The sequence below is a fragment of the Melopsittacus undulatus genome, chromosome 5, assembly GCF_012275295.1.
Source record: "Melopsittacus undulatus isolate bMelUnd1 chromosome 5, bMelUnd1.mat.Z, whole genome shotgun sequence".
NCBI classification, from domain to species: domain Eukaryota; kingdom Metazoa; phylum Chordata; class Aves; order Psittaciformes; family Psittaculidae; genus Melopsittacus; species Melopsittacus undulatus.
This window is the reverse complement of record NC_047531.1, coordinates 41,341,431-41,365,094: the sequence shown is the minus strand read 5'-3', so window position 1 is coordinate 41,365,094 and position 23,664 is coordinate 41,341,431. Positions and strand designations below refer to the sequence as shown.

Sequence of the window (23,664 nt, the reverse complement as noted above, 5' to 3'; positions counted from 1 at the left end):
CTTTCTTTGGTAACATAGGCAATGGTTTGGGGTAAATTTATTCTTAAAACTGAATGTAAAAAGATTGAAGGTGAAGGCAACAGATTAGCTCCATGTTTACTGTTCTGAAAGGGTTAGTGTTTAGTTTTAAAAGCATAATTCTTGAAATCAGGTTTCCTTCCTGACCTTTAAAAATACCTTATATTGGAAATGTAAGAACAATTTGAACATTAATTATTTTCTCATAGATCTGATTGAGTACTTTTTGCAGCTTCTAGGCTCTGAAAACATTGTTTCAGTCTTGAGGCAGTGAGGCAGCCTAAGGGAAAGCATTGATTTAAAAACCAACAGTAGCAATGAAATAATGGAAGCATTTCTGTTGACGGAGTTTGGTGAATAATCAATCATTTTTTTAATACTCAGCTTCTAAGTTTTGTCTGCAGCTGCAATAATTTTGATAGACACTGGATTTGGTACTGTTCTCTGTCTCTCCTCTTGGAGGAAGTCCTAGTCTCAGTCTTGTCAGGTTACTACTTTTGTAGCACCCTGGTGCTGTTACAGCCCTGAAAGTACCAGTGTGAATTGGAGAAAGTGGAGTACTTTTATGTTTCTTGTTTTTGTGTGATTTTCACTCCAGCAGGGATTTGTTGCACTAGATGCAAAGATGAGATCAGTCAGAAACTGGGAGTAGTGCTGGAGCATTCAGCAGGAAAGGTCTTACTTATTTCTGTTTTTACAGCTGTAAACAGGTCATCCCGTGTCTTGGTGATGATCAGGGACCTAAATGCAAAGGGGGAGAAGCAATGGGTTCTTCTGACTAGTATTTCTGATTTAATTTACATGCAAGTTTTGCTTTCCCTGGTAATCTCTATTTTTCCTTTAGTTTCTGTCTTTCTGTTTTAATATTTTGCCTATTGCTGTTATTTAAATTCAAGTCCAAATGAAATCAGTATATTATGCCCTAGAAACCAGTGTGTAGGCTTAACTTATTTTGTTGAGAAGCAGGTGGGATTTGACATAAATTTCTTGTTTCCACTGACACTCCAATCTCTCCTTTGTATCTTCTTGAGGTAATTATGTTTGTGATGGGAGATGGGTCCAAAAAGCAATAAAATTCACTTTGGTCTTCTTCATCTCTACAGGTTTGATCTGTGACTTTTCCATTGGTGTGCATCCAGTTACCTCAGGTAAGTAAGATCTTTTTGAAGGATACTTGGACTCAGTCAGTCTGAGCTTTAATGCTGCTCATGTTGATTTTATGGGGATATAAATTGGGCCAACACTGAGCTCTTACAAAACCTTTTTGTGATCTGTTATTTTCTTGCCACAAATGCTCAGAGAATCCAAAGTAAGGGGGTGGTTCATGGGGTTATCTCCAAGTACTGCTGTAGGTACCCAAGGAAATGTAGCAAAGGAGGTAAATAACTCTCTTTGCTATATACAGATATTCAGGAGATGCCACACAATGGTCAGTCCTGGGGATATGGCAAAGATGCATTGATCTGGGGATAGTGTTTATATAATGGAAACAGAGAAATACACTGAGAGGGATTTTTCAGTGTCAAGGCAGTTGTTCTGTTGTATAACTGCTGGGGAAAATTTCACTTGTTGGACCTGTATGTTCCTGAGACTAAAAATTAGTGACAAGATGTATTAATAAGAGGTGTTCAAATAGCTTATAACCTGTACATTTGCTAGTGGACATGAATGGCTTCTGGATATTTCTGTTCCAAGAGAAAGAACAAAGAGATAGTTGATAGTTAGGCATTAATATAGGTAACATTTTTATTTGCAGTAGATGAGAAAAAATGTTATAGTATGTAAGATAAGAAACCTATGAAATTTCATGCTGTAGAATTTAAGACAGTTATAAAAAGCCTCAGCTTAGGCATAAAATGTCTCTCCTGTAAGGCGGTTGTGTGTTTACATCTTGCAATATTTTTTTATTACTTTTTGCATGTGTGCTGTGCTGTGAATCATATCAAATAGTGCTGTGTTGATTCCTGTGTCTTAGGAAAGCTGGGCTCTGCCCTTGTGTGGTGGAGTATACTAGGGAAAAAATAGTTGGGGAAGTCTGAAATTGTTTCTGGAGTTTTCTTTCTGTTCGTCCTTGTGCTACCTGAAATGATTACTGTATTGTGAGCACTTTGACCTTGTTTTCGCTCCTTTAAAATGTGATACTGCAGAAATTAGTGTATCGTTATCTATAATGTTTAAACTGCCTTATGTTATGAAAGTGAGAATTCCCACAGCAGCTTTAACTCTGCCCCCAGAAGAGAAAGCCCATCAAGTCAGTGTCTTCAGTTACACCACTATGTAGCACTGGGCACTAGGATGTACTGTTAGGCAAATATTAACATTTCAGATATGGTCCAAGTCCATGACAGTGTCAAAATATCATATGCTAATTATACTAAATGATCATATTACACGGATAAATGGGCATAGACTTTATTCCCAGAATGCTGATGTGCACATCATCAAGGAGTACAAAAGAACCCATATGCCTTGGAGAGAGAAGATAAATAGGATATTTAAAAGGTTTTTCTTGCATGCATAGTAATGTGCAGTTTTCTCCCTTTTCTATTACGTTATTAAAATCAGTTTGAAAAAGCAGATTGAAAAATTAGTATCCCATCTTTAATAGAGGTCTAGAAATTACCTCACTTTCTTTACCTTACTGATCAGTGTTAGCTACTCTATTTCAGATACCCTGTACTGTAATTCAGGGATTTTCTTTTCAAAGGTGTCCATTTCTGCTAGGAAGGTAGGACTTTGTGATGCTCAGCAGAACAGGAAATGTGCTTTTTGCTTTCCATGAAACATACTCATACTTATGCATATTAAAAAGCTTGCCAGACTTGAATTTCTAATATCTGAACAATAGATTTGTTGTGAAAATAAAATGATTGAATGCCTTGCTCATGTGTGGTGCTGAAGTTGAGTGAAAAGCTCCTACTCATCACTGAAAATTAAATGCATTGTATTGCAAAAGCTATTGTAGGAAACTGCTTATTAGAGAAGTCAGACCTAGATTGATTAGTGGAGATGGTCTTCAGTTATATCTTAAATCCACCATTTACTGTGTCTATTTTCTTCTTTAATGTCCATAAATCACTGTGAGCCCTAATTATTTTCACTGTTGTGTCATGGATTCAGAAGGGGCGTGTGATGTGCTTTGGTGTGTTTTTGGCAGGCAACGATTTTAAAGAAGGTGAATATTTTAACATACGGGATGTATCAAATAATGGTGTTTAAATGTTTGAGGTGCTATTTGTATGGGGGCATGTTGGCACTATGCCTTACCCGTGTGGTGGACTGTGAGATCTTCTAGGGTGACCCTGAATACCTCATTGGGGCAGGTCTGTTTTTATTCTTTGTATTGTGCCCAAAAGAGTGAGTTGCAGAGAAGGGCCTGGGAAATACTGTAGAAATACAGGCTGTAAAGTTTAACCCAAAATGAGATCAGACAAGCAAGGAGAGAAAGAGAATTATGAGAACAGATTTAGTTAACCTATTTGGCTCTCTTGCAGAAATAACATGATTACCCTGTTGTGTCAAAGATACGTATTTATAATAGGTGTGAAATGTGCTGGGTTGTTCCACATTTGGGCCAACACTTTGTGTCTGATTTGGGTGACTTCTGGACATCAGTCTCTGTTCTTGGTCATATGAAGAACTTGTCCAATTAAATGGATAACGTTAGATCAGGTCTTCAGGAGCATTATTAGAAGTCCTGCTAAGGTAGCATGAATAAAAGAAAGTTCCTCTGGGCATCAGCCTGGGGTTGGCCTTTTGCTAGATCACTGTAATTTCTTTTACAGGGGTCTCTGTTTTAAACTGGATTCTGAGGCCTCAAGGCACAATTGTAAATGATCTGTACTGAAAGTTGCTAAGGAGTATTATATAGCTAAGCTTTAATGTGCCATAAACTAAAATCTCCATATATAAGAGCACCCCACTGGTGAAACATAAATTTGTAAAGGAGAAGGGAAAATTATTTGTCCCAGAAATGTTGTTAAGAGTTAATTGCTAGCTCTTCTCAGGTTGCTTGAACCTGGAAAATTAATTAAGAAGTTCTCTTTGGTGCTAACCACTGTCACCAAGGAAACATGTTTCATTAGTACTTCTGTTCTCTTGAAATAACAGATTTGTGGCCTTCTCCCACAAGTAGATTTTTATTTAATAGTACGGAGGAAAATGTTCACTTTAGTCTTTAGTGACATGTATAATCAGATCCCTTTATGAATGATAAGGTGAGGCTGTCTCTTACTGGTTTGTCATGTGAGAGGAGGCATGGAGGAGTATGATGGCTGGTAGAGCACAATTTACTGCTCTTCCTTAGAGTGTTGTCCTTTCTTTGTCACCAATCTCCTGCAGAGCTATGGTTCCCAGCTTCCTTCCATACAGCAGCTCTTGAGCATGGCTGCCTCTGAAGGCAACTGGGGGGTGCTTCTCTCTGGTCTGGTCTGGCCCATGAGACCTGTTTTGCTGCATACAACATATCATCTGCATCTCTGCGATGAAATGGAAGGGCCACATTTCAATAGTGATATGTTCATATCATATCACTATGAACATGTGAGTAGTTTGAATGCTAGCCTATTCACAGCTGGACAGCTGTGAACTAAATTCAGTTTCTTAAAAGCAGTAGTTTTCAGTCTGTTATAAGACCTTAAGCATTTTGTGCTCTGTAGAGTTGGATCAAACCCACTTTGAATTCTGGATTTTTTTTTTTGCTCCTGTGTTTAAATCCTTGACCCAGCTGTTCATGTTTGCTCTTTACATCATGCTCATGCTGCTTGGCTTCAGAAAGGCAGTGTATGGTTAGGTGTATTTATCTTAAGGAACCAAGAAAATGAACTTAAAGAGTACCAAAACTTTCATTATTATTAGATTCTTCTTTCTTGTTATTCTTTTTGCAAAAAATTATTGCCCTTATAATCCCTGAACAATTTCCTTCATTGTAGGAGACAAATGAGGTCACGTAGCCATAGCTCCATGTGGACATAGTGCAGCTCCTGGAATACCCATCTACTTTCCTTGTTAGAAGCCCTGATCTCCACCCCATCATTTTCAAAGGGATACCTCTGTCACTCAGCAGAAGCATTTGTAGAATATTGCAGAGGTTATAAATAGTAGTGAGGGGAAAATATTGAACTTTCTAGCCCTCTGTAGAGCCAATATCAAGTTGCTTCCTATTAATTTTGTTTCCTGACACTTTGGTTCAGTTGTTGCAGTTCCTCAGGCAGCTGAGTGCCCCTCAGGCTGCAGCACAGAGGTCATTTCCTGATATACCTTATACTTTTTGTATAGTGTATCATTATGTAGAAGTTATTGCCAAGGTTTTCTGCCAAGCCCATGGCTTGGGCTGACAGTTCAGTGCTTTTGAAAAAAAGTAGGTAGCAAGACTAGCCATTATTCCTAGTTCTTTCCCTCCTATCAAGCTAATTGATCACTCTTCCCACTGCAGTACTGGGATGCTGTTAGCTTGTTCTCAGCCCAGTGCGGTTCTTGACTAAACTTGTCTAAGCTGTTTTATCCTTCTTTCCTGCCAGTTTCTTCACTGCCTGTCTCTGTATTGCCCTCAGACTGACATGGAGATTAATTGACCTAGTATTGTAGATTTTTTCCTGTTTTAAAGGAATATTTAAGAAGGAAAATGGAGGAATTAAAAAATAAATGGTCAGCTAGGTAGCATGTGACGTGCAATATCTGAGAACAGATAACGCAAAGGAGTATGGCATGAATGCACTATTGCTTTATAGAGCTGAGGAAGTAAGTGATGGAAAGCCTATTGTGTGTCCTTTAAGGAGAGATTCCCCGACATAACTCACAAGGAAACTTCTTTTTCTAAGTGGGCTGCATCAAGGAAGTCCCGGAACCTTACCTGATTCAATTATTTGATTGAATTGGGAGTTGATAAAACCTATTTGGAGTTTGATAAAGCATTCAGTAACAAAGTCAGGCACTAAAACCAGAGGGAAACTGAAAGCCATACCAAATGACAAAAGCCTGTCTGTCATGTGGACCAAGGGGAGGTTAAACAGCAAACATTTTGAACTGGCCTATTTGATGCTATGCAAGATTGATAAAATTTGAACCCAGTGTCTCTAGCATTTGTTTTGTGTTTATATGTTTATTTTTTCCTTCTGTTCCAGGGATGAACATTAAATCAGGCTTGAATGTACTAATAGTATGTTGTACACAGTAGTACTACTTGAACTGCTAGTAGTAGTGGTAAAAATGACAGGAGATGCTGGGGGTATGGAGAGTGAACTGTGTGTGATTAGTAACAGAAACAGAATTCAGTGCCTGTGATTCTGAGCAGGACAGAAGACAGATTCGTGTGGAGGGGTTGCAAAAGCATGAACTTACCATTGCAGAAAAGTTAGATTGAATTTGGGTAGAAAGTAAGCTCAAAGCATGGTTGGACTTTGCAGGGGCTCTGTCTCTCATATGAATGTTCACAGAGTGTCCACACTGTACTTATTTTGGATTGTTCTCAATCCAAACAAGCTGAAGGCTGATGGACTTGTCATACAATACTACTGAAAATAATAGGTATCTTAATTTCAGTTACTGGGCAAAACTGGTATCATGACCTATAACTTTTTGTTGTATTAATTTTTGTACTCTTAAAATTGTTTCTGCAATTTAAAGTGAAACCAGAAAACTGGGTGGCTTCAGATGTCATTTTTTTTTTAAAGTGGCTTTGATTTTAAAATGTGTTTGCTTTTTCTAAACATACTTCTAAAAAAATAAGGTTTAACAATTACTTCCAGGGATTTGTTTTTAGCCTAAATAGTGTTTATGTATCTAATTAATGTTTAATGGTAACATGATTCTCTGAAAGCATTTCCTATTTTTTCTTCTGTGCCTTGTACATATTAAAAAGAATAAACAGGCGGAAGAAGTTAGTGAAGGCACATGTTGAGACGTGTGTGTTTTGTTCACTGTTTTGTTACTGGTTGCTATGTATTTAAACTAAAAGCATTGTGAGCAGAGTTTCTTAAAATATGCAATATTAAACTGGTTTGGTTTGTTTTTCGTGGCTCGTGATTCTATGTTCTGTTCACTTACTAGAAAGTAAAGATGTGCTAAGAGTTTTTTTTTGTATGGGGAATCTCACGCAGAAAAATTGGCTCTTTGTCCAGCCACCCCTATGATACTTGGTGCTGTTTGGGTAGTTCCAGAGACATGCAAGATGGGAAGAGGACTCCAGGAGTGAATTGAGTATTTATATTTTGCAGTTTTGAATAAGAAAATTAGTACACTAGCAAAACAGGTATCCTGCTTTGTATTTGTTATTATGGTCTTGTAAATTAAAAAACTACCAACAAAAAAACCCCAAAGGTGGAAAGCCAGTGAGTACGGCTGTGCAACAGTACTATTGCTTACCTTTGGTGTTTACTAACGTTTCTGTATGCCTGGCTATTAAAGGTAATGGCTGAAATAAAATCTCAGGGGCAGCACTGACGTCTGTTAAGTCTTTATACAAGTCACAAGTTTTTGTCAATTTAGTGGCTTTACTTTTGTGGGTTTTTTTGTGGGTTTTTTTTTTGTTGTTTTTTTTTTTTTAATGGAGGATGGTATTGGTTGGTTTGGGGTTTGGTTTGGCTTTGCTTTAAATCTGTCCTCAGTGTATCTTTTATTTATTTGCATGATGCACTGTACAATGAAGACTTAAGCCGGCAAAGAGCTGGTGCCAAGGAATGTACTTTTTTAATGTTTCCTGCTTTTGTATTTTCGTGCGAGTGGTTCCTTTGATAGCAGCACAGAACAATACATAGACTAAACTCAGGGTTGTGGTGCATTATGTTGTTTTTTTTGAACAATTGTTGCTTGTTGAGGAACAGTGGTTTACAGTTGGCTAGTACCAGTCATCCACAACTGGTGGGTGAGGGTGCAGTTGAGGGAATCCAGCCAAGCTCAGACAAATTCCTGTTTGTTAAAGCATCCAGAGCTATGCAATGTGAAATACATTAAATTAGGCTGATGAACCTTAGATGAATGAAAAGAAATAAAGTAGTATGGGCACAGACATTTTCTCTCTTAAGGTAAGGTGTGTAAAAGAGAGAAAGACTAATTCTCAACATTTTCATTGAGAATACTGGAACTGTTTAGTGATTTCATCCACTTTTTGTTCTCTGCACTTAATTTACAGGAAGCTGTAGGTACATATGTGTACTCTTGTTTCACGATAACATCTGTTAATTCATTTTGTACAGTTCTATTTTGCATTATCATAATTCCATGGATACCAAATCAGAGCAATCATATGAAATATTTCAAATTGGAAGCATGTAGTGCTGTTATACATGCTGTCCTTCTTTTAATTTGACAGTCTTCCAAGATTTTTGAAAGGAAACCTTTGCTTTCTGTCATGTACAAGGAGAGGTTCATGGAAACCCCACGCTGGGAAAAACAATGAAAGAAAACTTTGTACTTCTTTTCATATGGCATATCACCATTATAGATTGTAGAAGTCATCCTCCAGGTTGATAGTGAGGTTGTGAGTTCAGTGCATTTAAAACAGTTGGGCAAACAGTTAGATAATAAATACCTAAATACTAAAGAAATCCTACTTGGAGAGAGATATGAAATGTTTGGTTTCAGCTCTTAAGTCTGTTCTTTCCCTGTTAAATTCAATTAGGGAGTTTCAAGTGGGAACAAGTTCTCTCTTTGCTGACAGATATGAGATTCTTTTGTCTATTCCTGTGAGAACATAGCACTTGGTGTTTTAAGACTGCACATGGTCTATTATTTTCTTAAGTGAAGCTCCAGCAGGCTGTGCATCATGGTGTGTCAGCTCTGATCTGACCACAGTGCCTAAAAGCTTCCTGTGAAGGGACCAATGAACTTCTGGTGCTGTAAGAACATGGCGTCATGTAAGATGCATCATGCTGTAAGAACATGCATCACCATGTGCCAGGAAAGCTGTTGCATGCAACTGGATGCATGTTTATTATTCAGCAAAAATTGAGGCGTTTTCCTCCTGTTTCAGTAACTTCTGTCATGCAATGGCAATGCATTGTGGGAGTTTCAGGAAGAAGAGAGAAAGGAAACAGGCTGCATTCCCCTAGAGAATTAGTCTGCCCACAGTTGTGGGAATGTCAACAAAAACGATGGGAAATAGCCCTTGGTTAGATGAGTTGTTTAAAAAAGTGGTTGGATGCCAGGTTAGATGCTGTACTGACTCACATTCCCAAAGGACAGTACATGTGTTGGTTGTGGTATCTGAGCATGTCCTTGCAGCAGAATGATGCTGAGAATGTGCATAAAGCAGCAGTACTGCCACAAAAGTATGTAGCTGAGCAAAGTGATTTTGAAACTTCTGTACTTGATGAACTCTGGTCTCTTCTACATCACAGACTTTGATGTTTCTATGAAATACATATAAACATAATTCTCTGTTTTAAAACTGTGTTTATCTTTTGTCCTCCTAAATATGTAACAGTGCTTCAGAGATCCAGAGTGCTTACTGTGATGTAGTGCCTGCTGCTGATACTGGTGTTAACAGCATTGAATTTTTTGACAGATTTCAGCAAACTGCTGAACAAAAGTAGCTGTGCGATGTGTGAGACTGTTTCTGGATGTGTAACTGAGAGTCATGGGAGCAACTCGAAGCCAACTATTACATCAGACTCTGCATTCCAGGCAGCTATTTAGTTTGCCCTTGCTGGGTTATCGCTGCTCTCAGAATTTGTGTCAGCGAGTCTAGTCTTGATTTACATGAAGGTTTAATCTAGATTAATGGCATTATATGTTGAACCCATCACTGACTACTGTGGTGAGATTCTTGACACTGTTGTACAACTGTTCGCCTTCATGCTAATGATGGTTCTCATGGAGCAGATACAGTAAGGATAATGGCACTACAGAGGTGAGACACGGGCTAAGGGCAAACCATCTGTGTTACAGAAGCTTTCCAGACTTGCTTCCAGCCTGGTTAAAAGCTTGTCTCTATATGACCTTATGCATCTTGGTACTTGTATTGAAGGCAGCATACAGAGGGAGTGGGGACACTGATTTAAATTTTCTTGAAACAAGTGCTAAACACATAAGCTGCAGGTGAGCAACCCAAACATTCCTCAATGCTACAAATATATGCTAGCAGTCCTTGTAACAGGAAACCCCAGAGTAAGCATATGCCAGATGTTAATGCAATTTCAAATGCCATTTTAAAAGCATTTATAAATGCAGTTGCCTCAGAGTGGTGAGCACCCAAAATTAAACAAATTTAATTTTGTATAGTTTTGGTGTTTGTGATGTTACTGTCACAAAGGGTATTGAATCTGTTATACCCCTGGCTCCCTTTTGGTTAGGGTTAAAAGGTGGCATCACTTGCAGAATCATTCATGTTGGAAGGGACCTCCAGGGATCATCTAGCCCAGCTCCTAGCCAAAGTATCAACGCTGACTTTTTCCAGGCTATTCTTGAAAATCTGCATGGGTATTGATTCCATTATCTCTCAGACACATGTTCCACTACTTCAGAGCAGTGATGTTTTCAGTGTCCTGTGGAAACTTCAATTTATTGTCTCTTATTCTCCTGTCATTTGATAACTAGCGTGGCTCTGTGTTCTTGATAACCACTTAAGAGCTGAAAGTCTGCTATTATGTTCCCCCAAAGACTTCACAGGCTAAACAAGCCTAGTTTCTTCAGCCTTTCCTCACAGGTCCAGTGCTTTAGCTCTCTGAGCATATTGGTGATCTTTGCAGTGTGACTTGCTCAAGTTTATCAGTATCCTTCTTGTACAGAAGGCCCAAACCTGGATTTAGTACAGTCTTGAGTAAGGGAGAATGATCACTTCCATTGCCTACTCTGTAACCTTTCAGCCTTCACTGCTGTCAAAGCATAATTCTGACTCCTATTTAGTCTAATGTTCACTAGGACCCACAAATCCTTCTCAGCAGAAGTCCTTTTCTGATATGCTGTTCCTCCGGCCTGTCTAGGACCTCTAGGTCCCTGCTCTGGACCGTATTGACTGTGTCCTCTACTTTGCAGTGATCTGCAAGCTTGATGAGAGGGTAGTGTGTCACCTTCTCTAGGTCATTGATAACCATGTTAAACAGGACACACCTTGAGACAGACCTCTGCAGTACTCGTTGCTGGCATTCAGCATACAGTGTGGCACTTCAACCACTCTTCTTTGAGCCTATTTTTCTGACCAGTTTTTACCTATCTAATTGTCAACCCATCCAGACTGTAATATATCCATATGTAATGTATCCATAACTTGGATAACAAGAACACTGTGAGACTTTTAAAGACTTGCCTGAGGTAAATGACATCCAGTGTTGTCCCATTTTCCACAAATCCAGTTGTTTTATCATAAAAGGCAATCAAGTTGATTGGGCATGATTTGGTCACTGGTACATCTGTTGATTGTTCCCACTCACCAACAGCTTTTGCATATCATAGAATCATAGAATAGTTAGGGTTGGAAAGGACCTTAAGATCATCCAGTTCCAACCCCCCTGCCATGGGCAGGGACACCTCACACTAAATCATATAACCAAGGCTTCATCCAACCTGGTCTTGAACACTGCCAGGGATGGAGCATTCACTACCTCCCTGGGCAACCCATTCCAGTGTTTCACCACCCTAACAGTAAAGAATTTCTTCCTTATATCCAGTCTAAACCTCTGCTGTTTAAGTTTCAACCTCTTACCCCTTGTCCTGTCACTACAATCCCTAATGAAGAGTCCCTCCCCAGCATCCCTGTAGGCCCCTTTCAAATACTGGAAGGCTGCTATGAGGTCTCCATGCAGCCTTCTCTTCTCCAGGCTGAACAGCCCCAACTTTCTCAGCCTGTCTTCATACAGGAGGTGCTCCAGTCCCTGATCATCCTTGTGGCCTCCTCTGGACTTGTTCCAACAGTTCCATGTCCTTTTTATGTTGAGGATACCAGAACTGCACACAATACTCCAAGTGAGGTCTCATGAGAATATGCCCAGAGATGTGTTCCAGGCATACCCATTTCATGCACCAGTACCTGCTGTGGGCTGACTGTCTTGAAATTAACTCTTCAGAAAATTACCTTGAGGACCTGTACGGGTTGAGATTCTTTAAGAGATGCCTCACTCGATTTTCTTTATCTACTGGTAGTCCTTATTCTCCTTGAACTCCCTCTAGATGCAGGGGCCTGAGACCTTCCTTGAAAAAGTTAAGGCAAGGAAGACATTAAGAACCTCAGTCTTACGTGTAGCTGCTGGCACTGTATTATCCATCCCCCAACAGTTCTGTCTTTTCCTCATTTACATTTTTGCTAGTGATGTAGCTTTTCTTGTTGCCCTTGATGTCCCTTGCCAGTTTCAAGTGAGATTTGGCTTTCCTAGCAGCACTCTCTATGTACCAAGCAAGGTTTCTGTATTCCTTCTCTGTAACCTGCCTATGTTTCTGTTTTTTGTGAACATCCTGTTTGCATTAGAGCTCAGTCCTATATTCCTTGTTTAGCCAAACCAGCCTCCTATGTGTATACTTATTTTCCTGAATAGTGGAACAGACTGTTCTTGTGCTTCAAGGATGTTCCCATCAAAGACCTGCCAGCCTCTCCTTCCCTGATTTAAGAGCTAGAAGGTCATTCATTCCAAACCAGTTAACTGACTTTCCTGAGACTTCATGTCTTGATTAGATGTAATACAGGTTTTAGTGATGCAACAGGCCTGCTGCTAGATTGTCATAAAGACAGTCCCTGATCTTGCAAAGACATTAATACACATGTAATATCAGACACTGTGTTCAGAAAATCCTCAGTTACTGTTAACTAAAGTAGTACAACTGTGGTATTATATAGAGATATTATCCAAGTCCTGAAAGAGGAATAGATGTACTATAACAGTATTACAACTGAGATAATCATTCTTATCTCACAGCTGGATTAGATAGATCAGGAACAGCACTGTTCTAGTGTGATCACAGTGTTACTGGCTCTGCAGCAAATTTGGTCAGTACTAGCTCAGAGTAAAACCTCTGCTTTGCATACAACAAACACAGCCATAAATGATGGATCTGTTGCTTTCCATTGAACTATGTGTTCATAGCTTTAGGGTGGGCACTGATTCCTTCAGCAGTAACACTGGCTGAATTTTATGTAGCAATCCAAAAGTGGTGGTGCTTTTTTACCCCACATTCATTAAATCCTTGATCTGCATTTTCATATTTTAGCCCATGATATGGTTCATGTGTTAGAACATTTATCTTTCTTCTTTCAGCGCTTGATATTCTGAGGTACATAGTCTTTTTGGCATATTAACTTTATTCCTTATTTTGTTATTGGTGCTCAGGATTTCATTTAATTTGCTGGTAAAGGACTTTATGACCTTCAGAGAAGGTTTCCCTCTTAGTTTTTGTTGTTCTGCATGCTAGTTAAACTCAATTTAAAATTCATATATGGGGCCTGAGAAGGAAAACTGAGAATTTTTCATCTTGAATGCTTGTATATAAACAGCTTATTTTATGCAAAGTGGATCATAAAGTTCTTCCTTTAGTTTTAATGTTTGCTTATCTTAGAGCTTAGGCTACAGAAGTAGATGATTGATTCTTTTCTGTCTTTAAATCCTTATAATTTCCTTCTTTGGTGTCAAGCAGGACTTTTCCTTAGTCACTGTTTTAGGTTTTCACAGAAATATAGGGCTGAAGCTGAGTAAAAAACACTTCCATAATTTCATGTAGCCAACTGCTGTGGGGCAGAATGGCACTTTGGAAAGAACACTTGAGAAACCTTAATTTTCAAGACAAAATTGGCCCACTGTTCTTTCTACTTTTCAATTTTTAACGTTACAGCTATATAACCAAGTATTGGTCTTACTCTTGCCTAGCCCTTGCATTAACTTTAACACTAGAGGGCGGTTGAAACACTTCAGTTATTTCAGAAAGCCAACTTTAGGAGCTTTAATATTTCATTGCCAGAAGAAAGGAATTTTGCTAACTGCATATAAAACAATGTTTATTTTTAGCAATTAATTTGGTTTATTTCCTTCAGTCCTTTTAAAAACTAAAAATCTAGCTTTTAATTTTCTAGTTTTCTTTGTGCCTTTATAGCTCTGTCATGGAGTTAGACTGGTAAGTCAAGGAGGAAGAATAGTTTAACATTTTAGGAGCTTATGAAGACATACTGCTTATGCTTCTTGTGTGATCAGATGGATGTTTGAGCCACCTTGCTGCAGAAACCAGGAGAGAGATGCCAGAGATGTGAATGTATTAAAGCTTTATTTATTTTTCTCAAGGAAGTAAAAGGTTATTTTATAGCACTTCCAATTAATTTTATCGTTTTTATTGGCACTAATTTTAAATTAAATTCCAAAACACTTCAGTTAATCTTTCCTTATTCTATGCTTTGAAGTAATAATTTTTTCCCTAGAAGAGCTTCAAAATGGCAACTCATGTCCTTCCAGATGTTATTCTACCCTCTCAGCAATTAGAAAACATAATCCAATATGAAGACTTATTTAGAAAGGAAAGGTTAAAGCAGTTAAAACTTACTCTTTTCAGAGCTCACTTGAAATTTGCCACGGGAGCTTTTCTTGGCTTAAACCTAGAACTGGAAACATTAAACTTTTTATTAAGAAAATGTGGTGAAATACGTAGTGAAATACGGTATTAATTGTAAATTGCTTTAAGTGTGTATTATCAGAGATATGATGCTCATCTATTCTGGTTATAAAGTAAGAATCTGTCTAGTGAGTTGGTTGCTTATGTATCTTTTTGGGTTTTATTTTTTCCTCTTCCTGTTTTGAATACATTATACTGCAAGTGTTGAACAGTATTTTTCAGCAGCTGAGTGATCAAATGTTTATTTGCACTTGAACTTTGAACTTGATCCAAGTCTTGGAAGTCTTGGAAGGCAGAGGCAGGGACTGTGAGAATGAAGACCTTGGGCCTACTGTAGGAGAGGATCTGGTTCAAAACCATCTTAAAAATCTGAACGTACACAAGTCCATGGGACCTGATGAAATCCATCTGCGGGTCCTGAGGGAGCTGGCGAATGAAGTTTCAAAGCCACTGGCCATCATATTTGAAAAATCATGGCAGACAGGTGAAGTTCCTGATGACTGGAAAAAGGGAAATATAACCCCCATTTTCAAGAGGGGGGAAATGGATGACCCATGGAATTACAGACCAGTCAGTCTCACCTCTGTGCCTGGCAAAATCTGGGAGCAGATTCTCTTGGAAGGCATGCTAGGGCACATGAAAAAAAAAACAAACACGAGGTGCTTGGTGACAGCCAGCATGGCTTTACTAGGGGAAAATCCTGCCTGATCAATTTGGTGGCCTTCTATGATGGGGCTATGGAACTGATGGACAGGGGTGGAGCAGTTGATGTCATCTACCTGGACTTGTGCAAGGCATTTGACACTGTCCCACATGACATCCTTGTCTCTAAATTAGAGAGACACCAATTTGATAGGTGGACCACGCGGTGGATAAAGAACTGGCTGGATGTTCGCACGCAAAGAGTTGTGGTCAACGGCTCAATGTCCAGCTGGAGACCAGTAGTCAGGGGTCGGTGTTGGGATGGGTCTTGTTCAACATCTTTGTCGCTGACATGGACAATAGAATTGAGTGTGCCCTCAGCAAGTTTGCCGATGACACCAAGCTGTGTGGTTTCGTTGATACGCTGGAGGGAAGGAATGCCATTCAGAGGGACCTTGACACGCTTGTGAGGTGGGCTGATGCCAACCTCATGAAGTTTAACCATGCCAAGTACAAGGTCCTACACCTGGGTCAGAGCAATCCCAGGCACAGCTACAGGTTGGGCAGAGAAGAGATTCAGAGCAGCCCTGTGGATAAGGACTTGGGGTTGCTCCATTCCTGGCAGTTTTCAAGGCCAGGTTGGATGAAACCTTGGGTGATATGGTTTAGTGTGACATGTCCCTGCCCATGGCAGGGGGGTTGGAACTAGATGATCTTAAGGTCCTTTCCAACCCTAACTGTTCTATGATTCTGTGATTCCATGGTGTTTGGAACAGGAACAAAATAGTATCAGTATGCCTTTAAGAAAGAAACTCTCCGTCTTGTATGATTATTGTAAGAGAATAATCTGATTTTTCCTTGACTCGGTGTCACATGACTTTTTCCCCTCCATAAATTATGTGATCTGAAAAGTAACCGATGCCTCTCGTATGATATATTGCACCCTAGCAGTTTTGTAGTGACAGTAGGGACATAATGTTTTTTCTTCAAGCTAGCTTCTAGAATTGTGTAGTTATAAGAAAGTCTTGTCTATTTTTATCAAAAGCTTTTCTTTAGCTTTCACAGGTGGAAAGAATTGAAATATCTAAGCTGTAGGTACAAGCAGTAAGAGAAAAGTAATGTAATTTATTATTTCAGAGCAAAAAGGGAAAAAATGAAGACTGGTTTCAGACAGGGGACTGTGTAATTTGACTCCTGATGCTGACACTTATGCAAAAACATGGATTGCAGTTTTCCCAGTTTTGAGCAGAGAAAGGGCTGAGCAGGAGTCTCTGACAATGGAATGACTTTATCTACTCTTCTTGTGATATCCTGTGCTGCAGTTTTTGTGCCTTTGCTTGGTTTCTCCCATCACTTCCTTTCTATGTTGCAGAGAATATCTATAATCTCTGACACTTCCTTGGCAGTTTTGGACATAACATAAGCATTCTCACCAGCTTGTGCTGATTGATAAGACAGATTTTGAAAATGGTTGATGCTTGCTTAATTTTTTCATATGGAGTTCAGTGTTTTTTGGCTTTTGTACAGTGCCAGAGTACTACTTTTGTAAGAGCTGGATTTCCATAGAAGTGACTCTAAAAAGAATGCGGCAGTAGCGCTTTTTTCTTTCTTATTAATTCTGTATTACAGGAAGGAACTAATTTAAAATGAGCAGAACTATAGCATTTTTATTTTGTTCATAGCAGCTGGCCTTGCAAATTGAGAGATTATAGTAGGCTTTACTTATAAACAATAGAAGTTACTGAGGGCCAGATTTTCTTCCTGTGAGGCCTAATTTTGGGGTTTTGATTATGCTCTGAAGTGTTACCACACAATCTCATTGTTTCTTGATGTGCAGAAATTAAACCAGCTATAAAGTATTTCAATGACTTACAGTGAAGGCTAAACTTCTGCTCCCTCTCTCTGTCTGAACTGCATTGCCTTCGAAGGACAAAAAGGAGTGATAAACCTTAATTGGCTATTTTTATCATTATATTTATATTTATATTTATATATGAATCTGTGGCTGTATGTAGGGAATAGACCTGGTGGTAAGACACTGCTTTTGTGCTGACATTTGCGAGCAGACTGTATTTGAGCTTGCTGCTTAATAGGCCATCCTTCTTCAGATGTGGTTCTTGTCAAAGAAATAGCTTTGTAGTAGGCACTTTCTATATTCTAATATTAAGGTTTCGTATTTAATGGCTCTAGTAGACAAATGATCTTTGCTTTGGTATTTTCCCCTTGCTCCTTTCATATTTAAAATATGAGTGATTGGAAGACTAGACTCTATTAGTAGTTTGCTGCATTTTTTTTGCCTGGTTATGTAATCTCCTGGAAGCATTTTCTTTGTGCTTTTGTGAGAAAAGTTCTTACAGAAATTTAGATTCTAATAGTCCATTATAGCTTTCTCTAGTATGTGACAATTTAAAGGAAACAGTCCTTTTCCAAAAATACAAAGCTTTGATGTTTTTGACATAGGAAATCGTGCTGTTCATTACCATTTACCTCTCCTTCACTACTGGCTTTTATTTTGATCTTGTTTGAACTTTGCTTACTAGCACACCACTGTACCATGTAGCATAAAGCAGACTAGACCAGGGCTTTCAGGAGTGAAACAAATCAAGCTTGTGAAAAAACCTTGTGGTAGGATTCTTCTACCTTGGTTCTTTTCTCTGTGCACTGTGAGATGTTGGCTATCTTACTGTACTCCACTGCAGTCTGTCTGGGTGGGATGGGGACAGCAGAACAACCAATAACCATTTTTCCTCTTTCATTCAGTATGGCATGGCTGTGTATGGGCAAGTCATAGGAGTGAAATACATGATCTTTCCTGCAATATCCTGCTATCTCTAAGAAGATCAGGAGTTCAAAAATACTCTCCCAGGGGAATTTTTTTTTTGCAGCAACTAGGTACTGCTTGCCCCTGTGCTGCTTTTAGTATAGAATGAATTGGACTGCTATCTGTAACAGCACCACTGCATTGGTTTGGCTGGTGATCCAAGCAGCTTAAATTCGTAAGTTAGTGAAGTCAGTGAGGAACTAATGTAATGGCCTCTTCCTCCCTAAGGGTGTCAAGCTCCCAAGAACAAACATGGAAACATTAGCAATGACAAAAGCCTCCTCTGTCTTGCTCTAGTTTTTCTCAGCTTTCTAGTGAAGAAGCGTCTGGTACAGCCTTCAGTGGTCTTTTTACAGGCAATAAATCCTGATACATTCCAAGTGACATAATACTGCATTTAATTTTTATGGAGGATTTTTTTGGGAAAAAGGAGCGATGCACAATAGGTTTGTTTGTTGTATGATAAGGTCATTCACTAAGAATGAGGCAAAACTACAAGCACTTTGTTTTTGATCAGCTTTGACTTGTGATTAGTTACAGCTTCCCACAATCCAGTCATAGTGATTTTTACTCAGGGTTATATACAGCGATTGTAAAATATAAAAAACCACAACCAACAAACAGACAAAGCACACCAAAACAAAACAAAAAAAATGCATTTGCAAGAAGAATTCTTTTTGACACAAGTTGTACAGTTCATTAACTCCTCACACATGTACTCTTCACACATAAATACTGTTATGGTTGCTGGGTGTATTTCCCATATGTAACAATGTTGGAAATCATTAGTGGTAATGCTGGTGTCTAAACCATTCAGGTATTACCTGGTACTTGGTGATGCTGTGGATCAGTACATCTCCACTATGTGACTCTGTTCCTGAAGTAATCCTGTAGGATTTGTTTTGTGGTATAGGTCCTTTACTGTTAAATGAAATGCAGATAAAAGGACTGTTTATAAGTCAGTCACCTCTAATCTCCAGCCCATCCTTTTCCTTGAGCTTGGGGAAGGCTGGAAGGAGTGAGAAAGAGTGTCCTTGTGTGTCCAGATGAATTTAAGCTGTGCTGCTCTCAGTGGACATGAAAAAAATAAACAGAAAACCTGTCTTTGAGAACCCCCTTTGGTAGTTTCTTTTAGTTTATCTCCAAGTTGTTACATGAGCAGTTGCCAGCAGGTCTCAGTCTCTTTGATAATTCTCAAGCAATTTGGCTGTAGTGATTAAAATCAGAACCTTGACTTTTTAAACTTACAAAAACAATATGAGCCTGATGTGCTCAAGTGGCACAATGCCACCTCGTAAATGAACCTCAGCATTCCTGGTCAGTTACAGGGCCTGTACGGCATCACACCATTTCAGAGCAGTCTAATTTTGAGGTGACAAATTCATGCGTCATTGTAGCAAGATGTGATTGAGGCCAGCAATGACGAGCAATGCAGTACAATGAGATGCAAGTAAAAAAGAGTTCTGTTCAGTATAGCCTCTAGTTGCCAGCTGTTCCTGGCAAATTCTTACTTTCGTTTAGCTTAAGTATCCAATGTATTGTTCTAATAGCATTCTTACAGGACTGTTTGATCCAAAAATTGTTCTGGAGCTAACAGCATATAAGGAGTTCTAGCTAACAGCATGGTAAGGAGCTAAAAGGGGGGTAGTACAACTTTACACTGTATTGATTCTATGTTGCCAGGGATTTTGGGTTTTAGAAGCTTTGGAAGAAACTTAACAGACAAAAGTTAAAAACCAAACAGTAGAACATTGAAGTTGGAAAGGACCAACAGTGATCATCTAGCATATCATTAAAGGTATTGTGCAAATGCCTCTTTAAAAACTGACAGTCACAGGACATTGGCCACCTCTCTAGGAAGCTTGATCCAGTGTCTGAACACCGTCTGAGTAAAGAAAAGCTTTCTAATCTCCAGTCTAAACCTCCCAGATGCTAGAATCTTGGCATTTGTTCTTGTTAAATTTCATGCCACAGATGATTGCCCAATGCTCCAATCTATCCATATCCCTCTGCAAGGCCTCTTGTCCCTCAAGAGAGTCAACAGCACCTCCCCATTTGGTTTCATCAGCAAACTTGCTGATGGTGCCTTCAACTCCTGCATCTGGATCGTTGATAAATATACTGAACAGAACTGGCCCTGGATGTAAGCCCTGGGGAACACTGCTGGTGACTAGTTGCCAGGCAGATGTAGCCCCATTCACTATGATCCCTTGAGCTCTGCCCTTCAGCCAGTTCTTCACTCGGTGCACTGATCATGTCACCAATGAGCTTGTCCAGAAGGATGCTGTGAGGGGCAGTATCGAAAGCCTTATTAAATCCAGAAAAACTTGACACAGAAGATGAGATTAACACCCTACCGTGCTCGTGCAGAAACTATTGAAACTGAACTGTGCTCAAGTCTAGGCAGAGTCTGTCGCAAGCGGTACGTAGTTTGGGTTTTTTCTGTGTTCCCGTACAGATTGTAGGTTCTTTGAGCCTCTCAGCAAAGTGGCTGTTTGGAGAGGATTAAAAAAAAAAAAGGGGGTGCGGGCCGGTAGAGGGGGAAGAGAACAAAAAAGAAAATGTCAATGAACTTTTGCACGTAAAGTGATTTTGTATGAGGTTGCCTTCCCTCTCCTCCAGCCTCCTGTTTTTCCTGCCTCTCTGTAGAACATGTGAGGTTGAGCATTTCAGCAAATCTCTGTAATCTCTCACTATTTTATATGTCTGAGGCTATCAAAAGAAATCAGAACTGCTTCATTTCCACAAATTAAAACTTTCTTATTTCTTCATTTATTTTATGAAAGACTTAGGCTGAATGAACAATTGATTTAGGAATCAGTAAATACTTATGAGTTCAAACTATTTTCAGCGTCATGAATAACTCGGCTGTAGCTAGGAAAACTCACAGCATTTGTAAAATTTGAAGTCCAGTCTTGGTTTTTTCTGCAGTTGTTCAAATTATTTAGTCCCATTAATTTAACCCCACGGCACTTCATGGTTGGTGTCTTTCTGCAAACATCCGCAAGTCAGAAATATTTAAGTTGCCTTAAGCAACATTCTCATGGGCACTTTGCCAGGAACTCAAAGGCTTCACCTAAATTGCATATTTCTGGGTATAATCTCACTCTCAGCTGTTCTTTCATTTGGTTTTTGCTTAGTCCTCCATCTGGCTTTTTACTGGGGCAAAAAGAGTAACAGTAAGTGTCGGAATCTGTAATTTGTTTAGGTTGCAACCTCATAGTGTATTTGGAGGGGGGTACAGATCAGAGATACTGAAGTTAATAGAAAAAAATTTCAGCAAGTTCCAACATTTTAAAAATAGTCTCTACAGAGGGAGTAGTGGCTGTCAGAACATAGTAAACCATCCATGGCTTCACCTGTGATTCTTCAACAGTCTGATCTCAGCTCATTAAGAAATCCTGTGCAGCTGCTAGCCATGGTAGTTCTAATGATCTGGGACCTACAGCCTCCTCATTCTGTCCCCTGACCATGGTATGAGGCTGCATGTATTTGAGATATAGATTGGAAGGGTTGGTCAGGAATTAGGTTTTATCTGGACAATAGTTTAGACAAACTTTATATTACTTTTCAGTGTATCTTCTAGATAATAGATTTTCTTACGTAAAACATGGCTTTCCTTTGAAAATGGGAAGGTTTTTTAGTACACTGTGCTAGTTACTTTTTTAAAGTATAAGTCAACGCTCCCTGATGTGATAAACAGCTTAGAGATTCTTTCTGTTTCTGTGGTGAAATAATGGTGGTTATTTTCTGGTTTTGAGCTTACAGAGAGTGCTTTAAAACAATGATTTCTGGAATCTGAAACTGTTGAAAAAACATATCTGAACCTGTGCCACTGCAGGACTGCATGAGCTGAGCCTGTAGGAGAAATAGTGGGATTTCAGTGCAGTCTTGAAGACCGACAGTATAGAAATCCCTCAAATCCCAAATAGTTAATCTCTACAGATGGACAGTTTTATTGAGAACTTCGCTGTTAACAAAAAGGCATATTCTTGGCAGCATGATGATACTGGCTTTTGATGAGGAAGAAATCCGTTTTCTATGTGGGATTTTTGTTAAATTTTTGAGTGCCTGGTTATCAAGAGTAAAGAGTGTGTAGAGTAATAGCTGTTTCAGTATAGACACTTTTTCTCTGCTTTCCAGTGATCTGTATATGATTCACCTGGAGTGGATGTGAGCTGAACCCAAAGTGTTGTCCCTGTTCTTTCCTCTTCCCTGCCTGCTGGGTATCTCTTCCTTTAATTGCGTATATATGCAGAACTGTGGCAGCCTGGTTTGCACTGATTTAAGCACTCTATTGCCCCACAGTTAGGAGAAAGTCCAGAAGTATTGTGCTTCAAATGAGGTAGCTGGCTCATTTAGCAATCTCCTATCCAGGTAGGCAAACTCTAGGAGCTTCGAAACAATTCTAGCCAGAAGGTAAACTTCAAGGGTAAAGGACAATAGATCTGTGGAAATCAACTTTCTGTTTGTTGTGGATAGAAAGCTGGGGAAAGCAAATTAGGGAAAATTCTATTGTCTGTGTTTCCTTACTGGAGATTTAAGATGGATGTATTCCCTACTTCTTTAAAGCCTTGGCTGTTAGTGACTGCTGCTAATGTGCTCTTCAGGAACAGCGGTAACATAGACATCTGCATGAGAAATGTTAAACCTGTAGCTATTATGTTTTGTGAGCTTCACAAATGGTAAGAGGATGCCCACATTTGCTACTTAGTATATTTTATCATCTTGACATTTCCTGGGATGAGCTCATTAATTTATTCTGGTCTTCTTATTTCCTATATGGTGACCTATTAGGACACTTTGTCATTGTGTCATAATGCAGTATGCAAGAAAGGGTTTTGTTGTCTATAGTTAGTACTGTAATAGCTTGTCTGAGTAAGATAGTAAGGCTGTGAAAGCTTGCAGGTTTGTCCACTTTAGGTGTAACAAGAGATTGAGGGAAGTGCTAAGCAGCTAAAAGCACCTCTGAGTAACAGAATACAAGCTCAGTTGGACTAGTGAGCAAATACAAGCACCAGGACGAATTTGTGTGCAAAAAGTGGAGGTAAGAAATTCAGGAATAGCAGCCATTCAGTACCACAAAAAGCAAATTGAAATGCTAAGATTTGAGGGAAATAATAAAAACCATAATGCTGTAAGTGCAGTATGGATATTCATTAATAGCCTTATAGGAGCTGATATTGCAGCTCAATTACTATACTGTAAGTCTCTGTAGAGGTGTATCAGTAAGTTTCCTGTTGGAGCTGCAGTTTAAAAGTGGAAAATTGCGCAGTAGCAAGTTGGATTTTGCTGACGTGATGGCACAGTGTGAATCCGCAGTCTATGTGAATTTAAGGGTTGTATTGAAGCAAACAGCGTGTCTATACCGGCAGGAAAAGACCCTAGGCCTTCATTGGCCTATTGGTGGCAGTACTTGCTAAAGTAGTGCTTTGTGGTCACTGTTGCACTCTGCCCGTTCAGTCACTTAGTGCTCATTAACGCTCTAGCCTTGCTTTCAGCTTCTGTCATTTTCTTGTTTAAGCATTGTTAAAGGGTATTGTGGGCAAAGGCTGTGGCTTGAAGACTGTTTGGCATGTGGGAGGCTGGATCTGCTCTGCAGAATACAGTTCTGAGTGGAGATCCTTGAGGTAATAATAGATTTTAGCTGTTCAGACTATATG

General features: G+C 39.3%; 1 protein-coding gene across 2 annotated transcripts in view; it reads left to right on the top strand.

The window, feature by feature from the left end:
• Positions 1 to 23,664, top strand: part of TSPAN9 (tetraspanin 9) — a 170,316-nt gene that overhangs the window by 9,801 nt on the left and 136,851 nt on the right. For both annotated transcript variants that reach the window (XM_031050089.2, XM_031050088.2), the window contains exon 2: positions 1,122 to 1,166. The gene's annotated coding sequence lies outside the window, so the exon portion shown is untranslated. The remainder of the gene's footprint in view (positions 1 to 1,121; positions 1,167 to 23,664) is intronic.